Genomic DNA, 21,026 nt, shown 5'->3' with positions numbered 1-21,026 from the left:
GGCACCAGACCTCATTACAGATGGTTGTGAGCCACCATGTGGTTGCTGGGAATTGAACTCAGGACCTTTGGAGGAGCAGGCAACGCTCTTAACCACTGAGCCATCTCTCCAGCCCCAAGGAAGCTCTTTCTACCCTCGAACCTTTCTGCATGTCCTGAATCTTCTTCCCCTGCCTCAATGGCCCCTTTCCTTTCTTCCTTTAGAGCCCAGCTCAAGTCACTCCTGTAAGTGACTTGACTCTAGGACCTCAGGACACTCACAGACTGCTGTGTGAAAACACTTTCCGTACTGCCTGTTTCTATCAGTCTTTAAACTCAGTATCAAAGTCTATCCCCCCCCCCCACACACACGGTGTGAGCACTTGCAGACGTCATAGCAGACGCTGCGTAAGACATGGGTTAAGAGACTGGATTCTGAAACAGCTATTTCTAAACTTTTGGTTCTGGTGTCTACACCTAGGAAGCTAAAGGAACGACAGCTCAGAGTTAAGGTGGCCCTGATGCTAGTCTCCATCAACCCCATTTCTCTCTTCCCTAGGTTTTCTTCTGTACTTATTTCTTTCATCCCTGGAAAAAAGAGCCGGGGGCAGCCTCGGATAAAAGACAGCATGACTGGAACTGATAAAACGAGCAGGCTTCTTGCCTTCTACTAACTTGAGCTACTGTATTCTTGCATAAGTGACCCCGGGGGCTGAGTTCTAAGGGGCTCTGGTTTACATCATTGAGGATGCTCTCTTCTGTGCCGTCAATTGATCCCTTCTTTCCTTTCCTCATTTTCCAGACTTCTCTTAGTGCTTAAATTATTTACCAAATTTCTTTCTGAATGTGTAAATATTTTTAAAGACTAGAAAAGAAAAGGAAAACAACCAAATTAAGCTAGTAAAATGTTTGATATAAGAAGTTTTTCTAAATCAGGCAGTGGTGGCGCAAACCTTTAATCCCAGCACAGAGGCAGGCTCATTTCTGTGAGTTCAAGGCCAGCCTGGTCTACAAGAGCTAGTTCCAGGACAGGCTCCCAAGCTCCCAAGCTATGGAGAAACCCTGTCTCAAAAATAAAGAAGAAGAAGAAGAAGAAGAAGAAGAAGAAGAAGAAGAAGAAGAAGAAGAAGAGGAAGAGGAAGAGGAAGAGGAAGAGGAAGAGGAAGAGGAAGAGGAAGAGGAAGAGGAAGAAAGAAGAAAGAAGCTTTCTCTATCCTTTTGGGGAAAGACCTCCAAACATGAAAAGGCTGTAGGAACCACACAGCTTACCCAACAACTTTATTTAGTGCATGATTAAATAAGGGGCTAGTCACTTGCTTAGAACCTCTTAGTTGAGAGGGAGAGCTGTGTGTGTTCTTTCTAAATTCTACCAAGTTCTGGTCTTTGCAATCTTCTTAGAGACTCTCAGATCATTAGCCTCCAGCCAATGCTTTGTCTATGCAAATAGTGAGAGCAATTTAGTTGTCTGTAACTATCTCCCCAGAGCAGGAAGAGAAACATGGTCTGTGGTCAGGATTCAAATGCAGATCTTTGTATTTTGACTCTGATAGAGTAATAGAAGTTACCAACAGACAAAGGATTGTGGCTGGTTCGAGCTACTGGTCCTCTTTGACCATTCTCCAAAGACAGAATTGATATCCTGAGTCACAGCAGAGGAAGGGCGTAGCAGGTGGATCATGCAATGACAGGAAGGAATTATCAGCGGAGCCACTTCACAGCGTCAGAGTTTTGGAACCACAGATACAGGGCTGGGATCAGGCTTTGGACCACTGCCATGGAGGTCTGGAATTTTGTCAGAGTTCTCACCTGACCTGTGACCAGACTTCAGCCTGCTCACCTGTCCTTGAGCACTCTTAGCTGGCACCAGGCAAAACCACATTATCGTTGACCTTCCGAAGGAGTGGGTGGGCTTCTCTTAGTGGCGCTTCATCTTGACCCGTGTAGAAAATTTCAGGTGGAGCTCCTTCTGAGAGCAACCTTGATACTTGAGCACCTCTAGAATACCTGAAGCTGTTTTTCTCTGTGGGTAAAAAGGATGAACTTAACCTTCGGCTTGAGACACTTATTTCAGATGAACTAAGAAATAATTAGGCTTTGCTGGGAGGTTGTGGTGCATGTCTTTAATCCCCACACTTGAGGACGAGGTAGGGGACCTCTGAGTTCAAGGACTGCCTGATCTACAGAGGTAGACAACCAGGGTTAAACAGAGAAACTCTGCCTCAAAAACAAACAAACAAACAAACAAACAAACAAACAAAAAAATCAAAAGAAAAGAAAGAATTAGGTTTGTAGGTGGTGATGGCTCAAACAAATCCAAGTGGAGAGCTTTGGGGATGAAAGCAAGCAAGCAGTGAATGGGAGAGAATGGGGAAAGTGGAAGTGGAGAGGTCGGCAGAGAAACAGCTCTAAGAGGGAAATGGGGAGCAAAGAAGACAAGGTAGAGAACTGGGCAGAGGGAGGTATGGAGTGGGCAGGGACAGACAAGGCTACAGGACCTCTCTTAGGAAAGATTCACAAGCCCTCAACTCCCACCGCCCCAAGCCTCCTGGCAGCTCCCAGCCTTGTCGTGAGTCTGCAGCTCAGCTCGCACCCGCTGCAGCCCCTCACGCAGCGCCTCCACAGCCGCAGTCCCGCGTGGGGTCTCCGCTGGTCCCGAGACGGCGAGGGGGACCAGAGGTCGGCGGGAAAGGCGAATGCCACTCGGGCACCCGTCGTGGGGAGTGCAACGTTGGAGGCACGCGGAGTGGGAGTGCGGGCGCCCACGAGATGTGACGGGCCCACGCGGAGCCGAGGCCGGATGGATGACCCCAGGCGCAGACCCGGCCGCGGGCCGCTCTCCCTTTCCTGCGCGCTGCGGACCCACATCCCACACGTTCGCGGCCGTGGTGGCGGCTGCCCAGAGCGCTAGCCCTTTCCTTCCCTCAGCGCCCGCCCTGGGGCGCACACTGGACGGAGAGCTGCCCTCCCCCGCGTCCGCGCTTCCGACCGGCAGGGGGCGCTGCGGGGACGAATTGGAACCGGATGCAGAGGGGAGGCGGAGTCCTGGATCCTGAAGGATATTTGCTGCTTTTAGCTGAGGGACCCCACTTTGAGGGACCTTCCAGTGGTTTGATGTTTGTACCTCCCCCTTCTCTCTCTTTAAACGGGGGTGTCGGATTGAAAGGTCAGTACAGGACTGAAAAGTAGAAACACAATTTTCAGGTTTGCCGACTTCTCCTTTTAAAAGGAAGTGGAGAGGACAGAATTTCCATCCTTGGCTATTAATATTATAGCATTCATTAAAAATCCTTCAGGCTCTGGAACGAAATGTTTATTAAGATTTGGCCTACGTTGTTGAAATAAAAATTTTTGCAAGACTTTTTTCGTTTATTGCTGTCTGAGAGATCACATATCAGTAACCAAGGAACAAGGCAAAGTTAACCCAATTTATAAAGACACTTTAAAACACATTTATATCAATACTGTTTATAATTAGTCTTTAACCAAACTATGAGAATTATATTATTTTTTGATTCATCGTGGCCAACGAATCATTTATGAATTTACCACTAGGGAAATGGTGCAAAGATGATATGAATTATTTAATTTGTTGTCACCCCTGAATGCAGAGCTAAATCCTAATGGAGACTAGTGCCGTGCAAACTGATCAGAGATGAGAAGAAATCCCCAGATTCACGGCGCACGTGGCCAGTGTAGACTCCTGAGTCCTGTGTAAACGATGGGGCTAACATGGGGATGAGTGGAGCCGCGTGGGTCGCATATGGTCTGTGCCTCGGAGGGATGGGCTTCCCATTAAGGCCGGCGCTGCCGCTAGACTTCAGTTTTCAAAGGTGGTTTCTGTCGTTTTGAACAATTATTTGGTAGTGATTATAAAAGACAAGATGCATGGGACTTGAAGAGACCTGTCATCTGTTAGTGTTTACTCTGATGCGCACGCGTAATTTCCCAGCAGCTTCTATTTCAAAGAAGAGTCCCAATGGCCCCATCGTCGCGCGGTTTGAAGATAATGTTATTCTGGCCAAAAATTAATCATGTCAGGACCTGCGGACTTAAGATCTGTATGATTAGGTTTTTAGGGGAGGGGCTCAATGACTATAGTTCAAGCAGGCTGTAGTTAGTTAGGCATCTTCCCAGCTTCTGCTAAACACAAATCTTCAACCTGCTGTATGTGCATCTGGTAGTGGAAGTCAATCTCTTCTCTACCAGCTACACCCCAAACAGGGATAAAGTAAAAGTAGTCAAACAGTTCTTTCTCATTGGTAAGGTTAGATTAAGTTCAATAACTTAGGAAAATTACATAGGAAACTAAATGCATGTAGCGGTTTACCTTCAGTTTGTTTATCGTTGCATATGAACCCCCCTGAGATCTGCAGCGAATTTGTGTTTTACATGAGGGAATGTAAGTCTCACAGCAGGGTCTGCGAGTTTATATTGCTAGGGCTCGACCGCCAAATAGGGTGTCTTGGTCAGGGTTTCTATTGCCGTGAAGAGATGTCACAACCATGGCAACTCTTATGAAGGAAAACATTGCATTGTAATTGGCTTACAATTCAGCGGTTTAATTCATTATCAGTCTGGAGGGAAGCATGGTGGCATGCAGGCAGACACGGTGCTGGAGAGGTTGTTCCTAGTTTTACATCTGAACTGGCAGGCAGCAGGACGAACAAGTGAGCCATTGGGCTTGGCTTGAGCTTCTGAGACCTCAAAGCCCAACCCCAGTGACACAGTTTCTCCAGCAACACCACACCTACTTCAACAAGGCCACACCCACTAATAGTGCTTCTTGCTTTGGGCCTATGGGGACATTTTCGTTCAACCAACCACATAAAGCTGGAAATTTCTTCTTTTATATATTGATCAATTAAATGGTATATTTTAAATATTAAGCTTCCTGTTCAAATTCTTTTCAAATTAGTCAATATCCATCTTATTTCCACAAGGACATCGTGAAGTCATGACTGATTAAAATGTGGCAAAGATTCTGATTAAAAACTTGAGTCACCAACACCCGGATGCTCTCCACAGTAAGCAGGTGTTACTCACCAAGGACCACTCCTGTTATTGTTTGGTTTTGTTAGGGTTTTAAAAGTTAGGATACAGTTCTTTGTGTAGCATTAGATATGTCTCCCTTTACCATCAATTTAGCAAGTGAGGAGAAGAATATATTGATACATTTTCAGAATAGATGCAGCATCATCCCTGTGGGGCTCATCTAGGAGACAGAGCTGTAGGTGTGTCTATGGTGGGTTTCTGGAGAGGTTTAACTGAGGGGAGATGACCCACACTGATGGGACGGAGGTGGTACAATAGCACAGGCTGGGGTCCTAAACGGAACAAAGCAGGAGGAGTGCCTGCGCACCCTGGTCCCTGCCCTGGACTTCCACATGTGAGAAGTGTTGTCTGTGTGCCTCTGCTGCCAGGCTCTCTGCCACATGCATCTTCCTCCCTTGTATTGCTCTTTGTGAGGTAGTATGTCACATCAGTGGTGAGGTCATGAATACGGCATCTGACATGTGCTTGAAATTTAGTGGCTATGATAAACATATGATAGTAAATTACCTTTACATTTTCCTCTACTTTATCTCTTTGCAAATTCCATTTAATCCTTAAAGCCTGATTTAAATGCTAGATCTTTTGTGAAGTTCTCTAATCTCTCCTACTACTAAAGTCTCCGATGTCCTCTGCACTTAGTGTTTACTTCTTCCAGGTGTGTGAGGGTGATTTGTGCTTACGTGCCCCAGGTGTGTAAGGGTGACTTGTACTAGTGTATCCCAGGTGTGAGGGTGACTTATGTTTACTTTATGTATCCCAGGTGTGTAAGGGTGACTTGTGCTTACGTACCCCAGGTGTGTAAGGGTGACCTGTGCTTACGTATCCCAGGTGTGTGAGGGTGACTTGTGCTTACCTATCCCAGGTGTGTAAGGGTGACTTGTGCTTACGTACCCCAGGTGTGTAAGGGTGACCTGTGCTTACGTACCCCAGGTGTGTAAGGGTGACTTGTGCTTACGTACCCCAGGTGTGTAAGGGTGACTTGTGCTTACGTACCCCAGGTGTGTAAGGGTGACTTGTGCTTACCTATCCCAGGTGTGTAAGGGTGACTTGTGCTTACGTACCCCAGGTGTGTAAGGGTGACTTGTGCTTACGTACCCCAGGTGTGTAAGGGTGACTTGTGCTTACCTATCTCAGGTGTGTGAGGGTGACTTGTGCTTACGTACCCCAGGTGTGTAAGGGTGACTTGTGCTTACGTACCCCAGGTGTGTAAGGGTGACTTGTGCTTACCTATCCCAGGTGTGTAAGGGTGACCTGTGCTTACCTATCCCAGGTGTGTGAGGGTGACTTGTACTTACGTACCCCAGGTGTGTAAGGGTGACTTGTGCTTACGTACCCCAGGTGTGTAAGGGTGACTTGTGCTTACCTATCTCAGGTGTGTGAGGGTGACTTGTGCTAACGTACCCCAGGTGTGTAAGGGTGACTTGTGCTTACCTATTCCATGCATAGGACTGGTTTGTGCTGGTTTCACATTCTCCCTTCTGGATGGAAAGCTCGTGACAGGCGGCAGCAGCTTTGTGTGTCTTGAGTGGTGTCCTCCAGAAAGTGGACTAAGTGAACAGAATCAAACATGTACAGCCCAGGGTGAGCTCATGTAACTCCCTTATAAATTTTTGTAAAAACCTTATTACAGAATTTACAAGCAAATACAATTTGGCATACATAAATCGCTCATTGAAGCCAGGACGATGGTTTAATGGGTGACGGGCTGGGCTGCACAAGTGAGAGGACTGGAGTTTAGATCCATAGTAACAAGGCTCGTGGTGTGGCAGCCCCTTAATATCCCCGCAGTCCTGGGAAGTAGGGGCGGAGAATTCCTGGGGCAAGCTGGCTAGTGAGACAAGCAAACCCATGAGCTCAGGTTCCGTGAGCTCGACACCCTGCTCAGTGCACAAAGTGGAAAGTGACCATGAGGACAACTGTTAGGAACCTCTGGCCTCCATGTATACTTGAACATACGTGCATATACATTCACATACACATGCACCCAAGTACAGGTGAACATGTTTGAGGACGCACACACGCACTTAACTTCCTAAAATTGATCATCATGATTTTTCATTTGGTAGTCTACAATTGTTGCTCCATGATATAAAAAAATAGCAGTTAGTGCAATATTTTACTAAAATTCATTTACCGAGTTGCCTGCTACCTCTCTACATGCTAAGAGCATGTATCATATCATATCAAAGCTGTTACATGTGTTTTTCAGAGACAGAGATTAACCTTCATCATTAACAGATGTTTTAAGCTTCCGAAAGAAATGAGCATTTCTGTGATAATATTAAAAGGATTACGTCCCAAACAACATGATTTCTGTAAGGATAAAGCAATTTGAGGGCTAGCAAGATGGTCGGTGGGTAGAGGTTCTTACCACCCATCCTGGCGACCTGATTCAATTTCTAGTACCTCACGGCTGGAGGAGAGCATTGGATCCCCCAAGTTGACCCCCATACACATGCCATGGTACACACAAATGCACCAAAACATATACCCCAAATAAATAAATAAGCACAGTTTAAAACTATAACTTGTTTAAGAATAATTAGCAGGACTTAGAGAGATGGCTCAGTGGTTAAGAGCACTAGCTGCTCTTCCAGAGGTCCTGAGTTCAATTCCCAGCAACCACATGGTGGCTCATAGTGCCAGGGGCATTTTTATAGTTTTTGAAGCTACCACAGGAAGTCATGGACTTCACCAAACATGGAGATTGCAGCACTTTGCACATACTTAACTGTAGTTCCCTCTTGAGCTGCCCTCTTGAGTATGTCAACACTCTAGAACCGGGACTATCCCTTTCCTCCCAAGTTATTCATGGTCATGGTAAGTCAGACATAGCTCCTGTCCTTTTCTCACCCGCCCTGCTGGCCCCTTCTCCCAAAGAGTCCCCCCTTTTTGCTTTCTTGCAATTAATATATATTTGTGTCTTAAAATATGTAATTAATATATTTTATTATTGATATCTAATTTATATCTAAAATCTGGGTTCCGTCTATGGGATAAAACATGATATTTGCCTTTCTTTTTTATTTTTTAGAGCTTTAAAGTCTATATTATCAATTTTTTTTTTGATTTTCGAGACAGGGTTTCTCCGTAGCTTTTTCGGTTCCTGTCCTGGAACTAGCTTTTCTAGACCAGGCTGACCTTGAACTCACAGAGATCTGCCTGCCTCTGCCTCCCGAGTGCTGGGATTAAAGGCGTGAGCCACCATCGCCCGGCTTATCAATTATTTTTAATGCTTTACGATACTTATTTTATTTTTTTGTGTACTTGTATTCCTGAGTGTGTGTGTGCACCACGTGCATACATGTGACCACAGAAATCTGAAAAGGGTCACATGAGTGCTGGGAACTGGACTTCGGCCTACAAGAGTAACCAGTGCTCCTAACTGCTGAGCCATCTCCAGCCCTTACTCATGGTTTTCCTTATGATATTTCACACATGTATTTAATATGTTTTGTTTATAATCCCTCCCTTTCCATGCCCATCCTTCTCCTCTCCCCTTTCTTCCAAACTACTTCCCATTTTAATCTATTGCTTTCATGTCTTTTGCTTTTCTTAAAGATTTTCTTGTTTATGTTATGTATATGGGTGCTCTATCTGCACGAACACCTTTATGACAGAAAAGAGTATCAGATCCCACTATAAATGGTTGTGAGACAGCATGTGATTGCTGAGAATTGAACTCAGGGTCTCTGGAAGAACAGCCAGTGCTCTTAACCGCTGAGCCATCTCTCCAGACCTATGTCTTCTCTCTCTCTCTCTCTCTCTCTCTCTCTCTCTCTCTCTCTCTCTCTCTCTCTCTCTCTCTCTCTCTCTCTCTCTTCCCCTCCCTCCATCCTTCCCTCCCTCCCTCCCTCCCTCTTCCCCTTTCTTTCTCCCCTCCCTTCCCTTTCTTCCTCCCTACCATCCTTCCTTCTCTCCTTCCTTCTTTCTTTCCTTCCTCCCTTCCTCCCTCCCTTCCTTCCTTCATAAGTGTGATCCTGCGGATTCTATTAGGGTTGCTTATAGGAGCATGGGTGGACAACTTTCCAGAGGCTGGACCACTGAAGAAAATGTCTCTTCTTCCCTTAGAAACCCTCAACTTCCTATAGATTCTTAGGGAGGGGCAGGGCCTCCTGAGGATCTCCATACTCCCTGACAGAATGCGGATCAGTCTGGGCCTTGTACAGCTCTTGTGCAGGTAAGGAGAGCTGCTGAGAGGTCAAGCACAAAGGCCGTGCCATGCCTAGAAGCCAGTATTTCACAGAACTCCCTTACATGCTCTGGCTCTTGTATTCTTTCTGCCTATCCTTCTACAGTGTTTCCTGTGCCTTGGAAGGAGCGGGAGAGACATCCCACTTAGGGCCGAGCACTCAGAAGAAACATTCTCAGCTCTTTGGGGGTTCTGAGTCACTCCAGTATCTGGCACCCACAGCAAAGAGATGCTTCTCTTACCAAAGCTGGCAGATGCAGAGATTTATGGGCACAAACATAAATATTTAGAAGCCGATTTGACAGGTACACCAGAGATAAACAGATTGTCTGGAATTTCCCCATCTTTGTAGAGTGAGTGCTACACTGGGCTCTTTGGGATAATGCTCAGTAGTAAATTTGCTAGCACGCCTGTTTTTGTATTTCATTCTATTAACTCTGCTGTGCATGGCATTATCTTGATGTTCAAATTGCATTTGCACAGACTCAGTGTCTCTGAACAAATGAATGGATTTGCTAGAGGATGCAAAACTCTGATAATGTTCTGAAGTGGGGGTCGGAGAGAGATGTACAATATAAAAGTAGAGTGTGTACTTCTGAGTGTCTTTAAAGGGCAGCTGTGTGGCAAGTTTATCTCCCAAATAGTTCTTTCTTAAGGAGAAAAAAAGCCCATGCTGCTCAAATTTTAAAGTAAATTTAAAAGATAAGGCTAGGATGCTTTTTTTTTTTTAAAACTAAATGAAAGCAACCTTTAAAAGTTTATTTCCTTAGACGCTGAAATGTAATCTATGTTGCTCAGGGGACTCAAATAACAGATAAAGAAGACTTATGGCCTGAGGAGATGCCAGGCTGAAATAGATGCTCACGCTGCCTGCTTCCCCTGGGCCAGCTGTTTGTGTTTAACCTCCATTTACTGCCTCAAGAGTCATAGTTACATGTCTACAGATAGATAGGTTTCATCCATGTGCCTTGGCCTTACACGTCATAGTTACACGTCTACAGATATGCTTCATCCATGTGCCTTGGCCTTACACGTCATAGTTACACGTCTACAGATATGCTTCATCCATGTGCCTTGGCCTTACACGTCATAGTTACACTCCTATAGATATGCTTCATCCATGTGCCTTGGCCTTAGACGTCACAGAAGGCTCTTTTCGGGCAACTTCCCAATCTTCTCATTAAGAGGTTGTCACGCTCACCCTAAATAACCCTACAGACCATGTCAGATGACATCATCACCAAAACAGCCCCACAGAAACGTCCTCTGATATCACTTATGGACCTTCCTTTCATTTTCTCCCCCAGCATTGGGCTTTTTTCCAGGTCGTTCCTGCCATTGCCATAGCTAGGATGCTCTCTGTCTTCTGTTGACAGAGGCCAATGTTCTAAAAATACTTCACGTTTCTCTTGGTATCAGATAAAGAATGTAGCTTAAGGAAATTGCTGCGTAAAGATGGTTTTTGGTTGTTATAAGGGACATGCCTAGAGTCCACTGGCTAGGCTTTGATTCTTAAGTGAATGTTGGACTGTGATGCCCTGAATCAATGTAGAAAAAGTGTCAGAGTGGCAGGTGCCATCCAGATATGTGTGTGCTGAGGCACTAAGATCGTAAGTTCAAGTCCAACCTTGGCAACTTAGAGAGAACCTGGAGGAGGGAGTCTTTTGATTTCACAAACGTTTTGTGGTACATACATGCCCCACCTCCAAACACACGTGACATAACATTTATTTATTTATTTATGTATTTATTTATTTATTTATTTATTATGTATACAATTGTCTGTGTGTATGTCTGCAGGCCAGAAGAGGGCACCAGACCCCATTACAGATGGTTGTGAGCCACCATATGGTTGCCGGGAATCGAACTCAGGACCTTTGGAAGAGCAGGCAGTGCTCTTAACCACTGAGCCATCTCTCCAGCCCCGTGACATAATTAAAAAAAATTTTTTTGTTTCTTTGAGACAAGATCTTACTACATAGTCTTGGTTGGTCTGAATGCCTCAAGCTCAGAGATCCTCCTGCCTCTTCCTCCTAAGTGCTGCGATGTAAGGTATGGATCACCATGCCTGGATAAATTTAAAAACAAATTTAAAGAAGGTATTCACTTTTACTAACATTCACCATTCCTTTCAACCATTCAACACCAAATGACAAAAAAATATATATATATATAAAAAGTAATTTCCTCTTTGCACAGACTGCGACTCTCCCGTCTGTGGCAGCTCGGTCTAGTTGGTGCGTCATAGTTTTTTCTTTTCTTTTGTTTTGTTTGTACGAGACAGAGTTTCTCTCTGTAGTTTTGGAACCTGTCCCGGAACTCACTCTGTAGACCAGGTTAGCCTTGTACTCACAGAGATCCACCTGCCTCTGCCTCCCAAGTGCTGGGATTAATGGTGTGTGTTACCACCGCCCAGCTCACCATAGTTTTACAACCTATAGTTTGAGATTTGAAGCGTCTTCTCCAGGAATTCTACAACTAGAGTTAGTGTCAATGAAATCGTTTGAAAAAACATCTGCCTAAATGCAAAGCTGCACGAATTTTCAGTCCCAAACCGTGACTGTCTGAGCTAACAGAATTCTCCGTCAGACTGTGTGCTGCTCCCGTCAAGACGAGAAATCATTGTGCCAACTTTGACAGCGGTGAGGTATTGACAGCTCCGCCATGGCGCTTTCAATTTCCTTTTCATGCTTCAGTTTATTACTCCCACTGCCGACCTCCTCATTGTTGAACCATCAATGCTGATGGTTAGCCACAGACTTGTACTAGAATATCTGCTTTCTGCTTTGGTCTTCCTAAAACCCTAAGGCTGTCAAAGTCAGATTCTATGTGTTATAAGAGTTTTAAAAGCCTTTCTCCCAACTCTTGAGTATAGTTTTGGCACACGGTACTTACTTAATGAACAATTATTAAAACAAATGTTGGCTTTTTGTTGAGTGTTCTGCAAGGCAGTTTTCTAGAGGTGTGGAGAATTGGAATGGATGGTCCACGGCATGGTGGCACACACCTTTAAACCCAGCACTCAAAAGGTAGAAGCAGGGAATCTTTGTGAGGTCAAGGTCACCCTAGTCTATATATCAAGTTCCAGGACAGCCAAGGAAAAATAGACTTTGTCTTAACAATTCAGAAAAAAAAAAGAAAAAAGGAAATAGATGGTACCTGATGCTGTGATATAATCTAGTGAGAAAAATAATCATGACACGGTCTGTATTATTTATTAGATAAGCAATCCTTGATAAGTAATTTTGAAATCCAAAATGCCCGAAAGCTTGTTTGCTTTAGACAGTGTATTTGAAAATAAAAATCTGATCCAAAATTAACCCACTTGGCAGAAATCCTGACTTTTACTAGTGTGAGGCATTTACAGCCTTTTGTCCATTGGAGGGAATAATTTATAAGTTTACTACAGAAATACTAATCTCTTTGATTAATTGGTTTTGGTTTGTATGCTACATGTGCTAAATTATCCTTTGAAAGCCCAAACTTTCATATTCTAATATTCTATTAGACCTCAAAAACTTTGGCATTGTAAAATGCATAACTATAAAAGTTAAACGATAAAATTTGTAAATAACAACCACTATACAAGAGAAGTATCTAAAATCAGCCCTTGGGACACAGCTAGTCCTTGAGTCACTGTGCCTCTGTTGGGTGTTTCTGGAGGTGGACAGGAACTCGGTCGAGGCTCCTACAGGCCAGAGGGAGATGAGGTAAGAATGCTATCCTAACATGCAATAGTCACACAAGACACAGCCCTGTGAGAAAGAGAGATTGGCTGTACAGAACGAGTCCTTTAAGGAATAGTTTACATTCAAGGAAAGGTCAGTCATCACAGGACTAGGAGGACACTGGAAATGAGATAGGAAATTAGTCTAGTGAGAGCCGGGACAGTCACACAGGTGAGAATCTGAAGGTTGTTCTGCGTACAGTGACTTTGCTCATGGCGGCAGGTATGGGCTGGCAGGACAACAGAGCTGGGACCCTAGATCTGGTGCTGGGCCTTTAGAAGCTCATTGGCCCTGGTGCCCCCTCCCTACATTACACAAGAGTTACGCATAAACCCGATGCCAACAGTCATCCCCCAACATCTTTAGTAACTGAGCCACAGCAGAAATCCCTGTTTAATGCTGCCTTTTAGTGTTCTCACCACTACCCTGGGGATGATATTTCAGTTTGCATTGCCAAGACTGACCTTTCAGAGAATGGGATCAGGGCTGAATTACTATAGCAATTGTGAAACCTTTATTCCCCTTAAATGTCTAAGTACCTTGGTGCCAAGGAAAGTCTTGATTTTTGCAATCCCCAGGTCACCAAGGTAGTGTGTTTTCCACATAGCTTGAGTGTAGATTTCTGAACACCACTTAGGTCCAGTGTCCGTTGATATTTTGTGATTTAGATTTGTGTCTCTCTTTGCTAGGATAAAATATTGCCATTAACATTAAGTGGCTTTAATTATTTATGAATTACAAAGGCATAGGCTACATGGCTTGAGATTTTCCAAGAACTATATGTATTGTATAGTGATATTTGTATCTATATTGAATATAGGTAAATATTTTAATAAGATGAAATAAAAATAAATGAATGGCAACAATATGTTCAACAATGATAATCTTATATTTATTGTGTGCAAGGTATTTAATAATTTTTTCTGCCCTCACATTGTTTATGAATCAGTAAGAATTTAGCTTGAAAAATGAAGGCAAACCTAGGAACTCTGGAGCTCACACTTCCAGCTGGTGTGAGTCAGTCTCCACAAGTGTCTGGCTATTCAAACCTCTCATTAGGACTAAGTTACTTGGTGTTTCATAATGCAAACGTTGTGGTACCATTCCTCCCTCCTACGAAAGTGCCTTAGCATTACTACGTGAGAGTTTTCACCCTTAAAAATCAACTCAGAGTCTAATGCTCCCAATTGCACGTCCCCTTCTTGAGGCCCAAGCATGTTCAAGCGGTATCGTATTTACCTCACCCTCTGTTGGATTAACTAATGCCAATTTTTTGTTGTTGCAACTGCATAGCATTGTGATTGACTGGTGAACATTTTAATGAAAGAGATCTAGAGAAAGATAACATTTTTTTCCAAAGCAGGACCCTGTTGGTATGACTACCTGTTCTGTGGGTATTTATTTAGTCTTGTCAGTGAATTTAGATAGATCGTTTGAAGTTACCAGTTTGTGACAGTCTTTGGAGAATGAGCCATTGTGTGAAAATTTCTTGTAGGTACTTTCCCAAACAAAAAACTTTTTTTCCTAACTTTTGAATGTGACCCACAATATGGAATAAATTTTCTATTGAGACCCAGTATGCATATACGCATAATTGGGGCAGATCTTTCATGAAGCAATGGCTTTGAAAACTCTGTCTTTAAAACGACCGGTCTTCCATCCACTAAATTAATTCCTCTGCCTCAGGAGGGCCGCAGTCTCCCATCTGAAAAAGCTTAAGATTAACATGTTTTCAGGGCGATCCCTGTGTATTCCTTATCTTTGCTTCCCAGATCCTAGGGCTATGCTCACTGGGGACATATCATTTAAATGTTCGGGGAATGTTTTACTGGTCCTTAACTTAATTTCAGAGACGTGATGATGTCACCGTGGTTTATCTACAGAGGCTGCAGAGAGAGGTTGGAAGAGTTTAGAAGACATTTATTGGTGATTAGAAGATGAAGCTGAAGCCTAGGAGAAGTAGAAGTCTTCACACACTTAAAAGAAAGAAGCAGCTGCAGAAAACTATAACAGGGCTTGGTGCCCCACTAGAAACTTTACTAAAAGTACTGACATATCTTGTTCAGAACCCACCACCTCAATCAGAATGAACAATGAATTTACAAAATGAGTTTATTCTTTTGAAATTTTCATATAGAAATATCTCACAACCATACACTACATTCCCCCCCACACACACACTGCTTATACTTGCATGGCCTTCACCCTTCAGTTAAGTACTTGGTTAGTATTAAATACTTAGTTAGTATGTAGGTTCTTAAGGGCGTTTCATGTAGTGTGGCATTGGCATATCCATTGTGATTGTTCTTTATATAATAGGAGCTGAACACAGTTTGTGTAGACCACACTTTTGTCTTCCAATCATACACACTCCACCCTCACAGTATTTGCTCAATGTAGTGCATGCTACTCAACAATTTAAACTTCTTAGCACACCAACAGTATTTTGTAGAGAGCTCATGACTCTGTCGGCACCTTACCAGTCTACTCTAACACAACTCTGTTAAGGCGAATGCTATCAGAACGGGCATTTCTGGAGAGATTTCTGGGTTCATCGGTTGTTGGTAGCTTTCTTTGTAGCGACATCTTCTGTTTAGCTGAATAATTAGTTGAGTTCAATAAAAATTTGGGTTCTCTGATTTATTTAAGTAAACAAAAGGAATGTACATTTTGTTATCCCCAGAGTTGGGAGTTTTACCTGGGGTCATTTTACAAGTGTTTTCATATAACAGCATACTACCTTCAAAAAAATCTATTCTTCTTCTCTCATACATTCCGTCCCGACCGTGGTTTCCCTCTTATTGGCATAGTATCTTAGCAATCCTAAGAATTCATGTTCCCTGTTCATCCAGATTCCAAGTTCATCAGCGAAGCTTCTATTCCTGTTTCCAATTACACTTCTTTGTGTTTGCTCTTATTCTGTTTCTTCCCATAGCACAAAACAATCGCCGTCCCTCACACACTATAGAAGATCATTGCGTGCTCACCGGTAGTGAGTTAGGTTAGAAGTTACAAAACTAAGCTTGTGATTCTGGGAACTTGTGTGTTTATTTCCTTGTGATTTTAATCTGTTCTTCAGTATTTCTTTCAAATTATCGCTGCCCTATGGCTAATATCTGCTTTCGTTTTGTCTGATTTTTTTAGCAAAATATGAAGACAATATGACATAATTCTAAGAATGCTCCTTGAATGTTTGAAAGAACACTGCACATATAAATGACTTAGTGAGGTCCTTCATGTGCGATAATTAAAATGAGAAAAGAAACACATGTCAGGAGACGGTTGTGATAATCTGAAAGAAAAATCTGTTAATGAACACTGACTGTGACTGGGATGTGGTGTTACTTTCTCTTTGGGAAAACCAGGGCAGAGATGACAGCCTGAGGAACACCGATCCCATGAGAGCTCGGCTTAAATGCTTTACCATGTCATGTTTACTGCTTTCCCATGTTCATAATCTTCAAGGGAACTTTAGCATAGGTAGGCTATTGGCTTCTTCACCCTAATCCTAACCCTAACTGTGTGGTGTTGGGCGATGCTAACTCCTTGACTTAAAGTTTGAAAGGGCTACTCACTTCCCATCCCAAACTGACTATCAACCCCCTTGATTTCACTTGTTTGTTTGAAAAGAAGTAATGCCGGCAGAACTTCAACGCAAAAGCAGTCTGTGATGATGGCTGGCTGCGGGTAATATTTTAAAATTTTTGCATATGCTTATAAATTTCAAGCACTCTATGTTTCACATTTTAAAATTTCATAAAGCTAAGATTTCTTTAAATTTCATTTTTATGCTTCACGTTTTTCTCAGGTTTCTTAGCTGGAACACTATCCTTCCAGCGTGGTCTGTTCTTATACCAATTTTCCACTGAATAACCTTTTTATTTATATACAATTATTCACATTTATAATGCAAAATAGAAAAATAAATTTAAAAATCAAAGCAATCACTCAATCTGATAGTTTATGGTATTGAATATTCTCATTCCATATTGAGTTACAATATTCTACATTATTCAATAATCATGTAACAATAGGACACGTAACAATAGACATTTAGCTGTTTATGTTAGAGTGGTTGTTTTGAATTACATAATCTTGTCTGAATTTTATTGTCCGTTAATTATATAAGTAAATTTACATTGTATTATTTTTATGACCAACAAGTATTATATGACGGGGAACATTCTAGCCTGTTGACGGTAAAAAAAAATAGTAAAACAATTTAACAATTTAAAATCCACACCGTGAATTATATTTTACTTAATAATATTGTTAGGGCTTTTACTTATTTTTTTTAACTAATATTTTGTTTTATCACCAACACAGTGAGCCCACAACAGCTTCTCTTATTGTAGACAATAATGACAATTCTTGCCTTTGGAACTGAAAAGCGCATGTGTTTCTATTACTCGGACGTGGTTTACTGAGTATTGTTTTCATTCTCTCTTCGGGAGCCTTCCTCTAAATGTTGGGAGAGGCACAGACAAAGATTTGCAATTTTTGTTTCGCTGAGTAAATGTGTCATAAGCTGTCTGCACAACAGCCCGACATCAGCCTAAGTGTCGGGGCTGTGTTCTTACATGAACAAGAAAATGTTTTGCTTCCGGTTCCTGCACGCTGTTAATTTTTTCAGTGGTTGTTGGACCTCCTAGTCAGCACCACTTAACCTTCGTTCTTTTGGTCATCCATCTGTTTGATTTGGAAGGCAGAGACATCAAACTTCTTTCAAAAGTCTCTGCGTATGAGACGCTTTGTGGAACCACTTACAGGAGCCACGGAAAGGCCGCGCAGACCCTCACAGTGCACGTGGTGTCAAGAATATCCCAAGGAAAGAAAACAGGCAATCTTATTTTAAGAACAACTTTTTTTTTTTTAAGTCAAGTAAATGTTCCCCAGTTTTAAAACTCTTGATCGGCAGGAGAATTTTTAATTTTTAATCCCTTTTCAGGAAGCGACGAGGGTCTGATAACACAGTTCCTGGAGACCTCGTGGTCTGGAGTCGACCGGTTTTCTCTTACCTGCTCGCTGATTCTGTCCACACGCGCTCACTTTTCATCAGCTTCTCTCCTTTCCTTCAGCACGATCGCATCATCTCCTTGACCAGGAGAATGGCTGTCTGCTCCCCAGCTCTGAGTCACTAATAAAGAACTTCAGTTGGAGTCTGGCATTCTTTGAGACAGGTTGCTACTTGGTTTTGTTTTGCTCAGATTCGTTATCAGGGTTGTAATGCCTGCACTTTCATTCCTGTGTGTACAATAATTTATTTCTAAAATATTTCTGTTACATTTTTTTTTTGTACTGTGGACCGAACCCACTTTTGTTCTCCAGCTTCTTGACAGAGATTCTAAAAACAAAGCAGAAAATATCCCAGCCACAAACCAAACCAAATAAATTCTTTTGGTTCTGAAAAAAAAAATTGTAATTCTTCATTTTTAGGCTTCTTTGATTTCATTCCTCAATTATAAATATTTAAAAATTAGTTTGAAAAATGTTTCCTTGAAGTCTCATCGCTTCTTCCTCTAGAGTCTCCTGGTCAGTTTTACCTTCAAAAAAGCATGGTTCTGGAGGTGGTAAAGAGCAAAAATGAAGTGAAAACTCGAAACTAGCCAATGAACCAAACTGCCGTAGACAGGGAGAAGGGAGGTGAGTATGACCTAAATATGTTGTACGCACATATGAAATTCTCAGAGTTAAAAAGAAATATGATATTAAAAACCTATTTGGCCTCCAAACCAGATACACAGACTTAAAAAATACAGTGCAGGTTGCTACACAGCTGGAGAGATGACTCAGCAGTCAGGAGTGTCCACTGCCCTTGGACAGGACCCAGGCTGGGATGCCAGCAACCACCAGGTGGCTCCCAGACATCTGTAACCCCATTTACAGGGTGTCCTACACCCCCTTCTGGTCCTCACAGGCTCCTGTGTGTGCGTGGTACACATAGCGTCACACAAGCACCTACACAAAATCGTAAATAAGCATTTAAAAATTCTCTTTGGAACGACGGTTGCTGGTTGGCATTGTCTCAGGCTACTAAGACAAGCTTCTTCTACGTTTTTGGTAGCATGTAGATCTAACTGGACCTGAGTTTCTCTGCAAAAAATTATTGTTTTCTGTTGTTCCTCAAGTAACAGAAAGTCACAATGAGGTTTCCATTTTCTCTAAAAGGCTTTGCAGTAAAGACTGATTTGGCCTCCTGCCTGTGGGGCAAAAGAATTCCAAGTCCATTGTTGAAAAGGCTGTGAGCCTCCTGGGTTAGCTACCCCAAGAAGAGCACTGGCCTGGGTCAGGAAAAGGGGGTGCAGCTTTGTTTCCCTTCTCTGAATCCCTGGAAGATTTTATTTGGCTAAGAACGAGCGTATTCTAGGTCTCCTCTCTTCACCACTTCCTCTTCACGTTTTCACTGCTCGTCTTCTAATCTGGTTTTACTGCAAGGCTGGCATTTTAGGCTTCTGTACTTCATTACTTTTGAACCTTCACACACTGAATTTACCATAATTTACAGGCTTACCATTTAAATCTCATATTTTTATAACCTTAAAATCACTGGTAAGTGTCTGTGGTGGTTGGAAAGAAAATGGCCCCCATAGGGAGTGGCACTATTAGGAGGTGTGACTTTGTTGGAATAGGTGTGGTCTTATAGGAGGAAGTGTGTCACTGTGGGGGTGGACTTTGAGGTCTCCTTTGCTCAAACCACTTCCTGTTGCCCAAAAGTCAAGATGTAGGAGTCTTAGGTTCTTCTCCAGCACCACATCTGCCTGCATGCCACCATGTTGCACTGTGATGGTAATGGACTAAGCCTCTGGGGCTGTAAGCTCCCTAGTTAGATGCTTTTTCTTTGTAAGAGTTTCCGTAGCTATGGTGTCTTTTCACTACAATAGAAACCCAGCTAAGACAGTGTCTCTGAGCCCATCATTTCCTCTAAGTCAAGACTTAAATATCAGGTTTTCTGCTATGCATATCTGTTTTTTTTAACTTAAAAAAGTGTTTTATTTTTGATCACATGTATGTGTTTGCATGGGGGCATTTGTGTCTGATTGCCTATGAGGAGCTAGAAAGGATGTTGGATCTTTGGAGCTGGAGTTACAGGCCATTGTGAAACTGCCTCACATGGGTACTGGGAACAGAAGTGCTCTTAACCACTGAGCCATCTCTCCAGCCCCTCTTTGAAAGAATAAACAGCATACACTCTTAATGGCTAAACCATATTTCTGGCCCCTGAACATACCAATTTAGAAGACACAGCAGTTTTATTTTTAGCTAAACCAAGCTAGTTTCTTCCCAAACCTCCTCTTTCTCTTTTATACTTCATCTAAGAATGTGGCACCTTAGCCAGGGAACCAAATATGCGGAGATCACCTTAACTCACCAAGATTTTTCAAACCATTCTCTTCCATACCAGCATGGTTTACAGAGTCTTACAGGAGATCCATGTAATTAACATATATAAATAGTGTATATTTATAAAAAGAACAGATCACTGTAAATCTTCAGTTTTCCTTAGCTTCCTGTCTTATACAGTGAAAATCCCAATCACTGACCTAGCTCCTGCCTACCTCTCCAAGGCTCACAATGGTAGTGTGTGTGTGTGTGCGCATGTGCATGTGTCTGTTTGTGTATATGTGTGTGTTTGTGTATGTATACATGTGTGTGTCTGTATGTGTATGTGTGTGTTTGTGTATGTGTGTGTGCACACGTGTGTTTGTGTATATGTGTGTGTCCCTGATTCCCAGAATCTTGTGCTATTCTGGCACCTCTGTGCCTTGTCTTGTGTTCTTCCCTCTGTCCTCTGTCTTTGTTTTGCCCAAGTCATTACTATTCATCTTTCAAGATTATGCTTGGATATTTTTTCCCCCAGAAAACCTTCTTGTGACCTTGTCCTCTCCGATTTCCCATAAATTCTGTCATAGCACTTATCTCTTTATCTGTGGCTAGAATCCACTAGAATGAGCTCTTTGAAGGCGTGGGCCAAATCGAAGTTGGCTTTGTGAAAGTATTAGAAGAAATATCTGTTGAACTGATATTTTCTCATCCCCATCTTAAAAAAGAACTTGAACATGCCGGGAAGTGTGTTGA

The sequence above is a fragment of the Microtus pennsylvanicus genome, chromosome 2, assembly GCF_037038515.1.
Source record: "Microtus pennsylvanicus isolate mMicPen1 chromosome 2, mMicPen1.hap1, whole genome shotgun sequence".
Taxonomy (NCBI): Eukaryota; Metazoa; Chordata; class Mammalia; order Rodentia; family Cricetidae; genus Microtus; species Microtus pennsylvanicus.
This window is presented reverse-complemented; position numbering follows the sequence as displayed.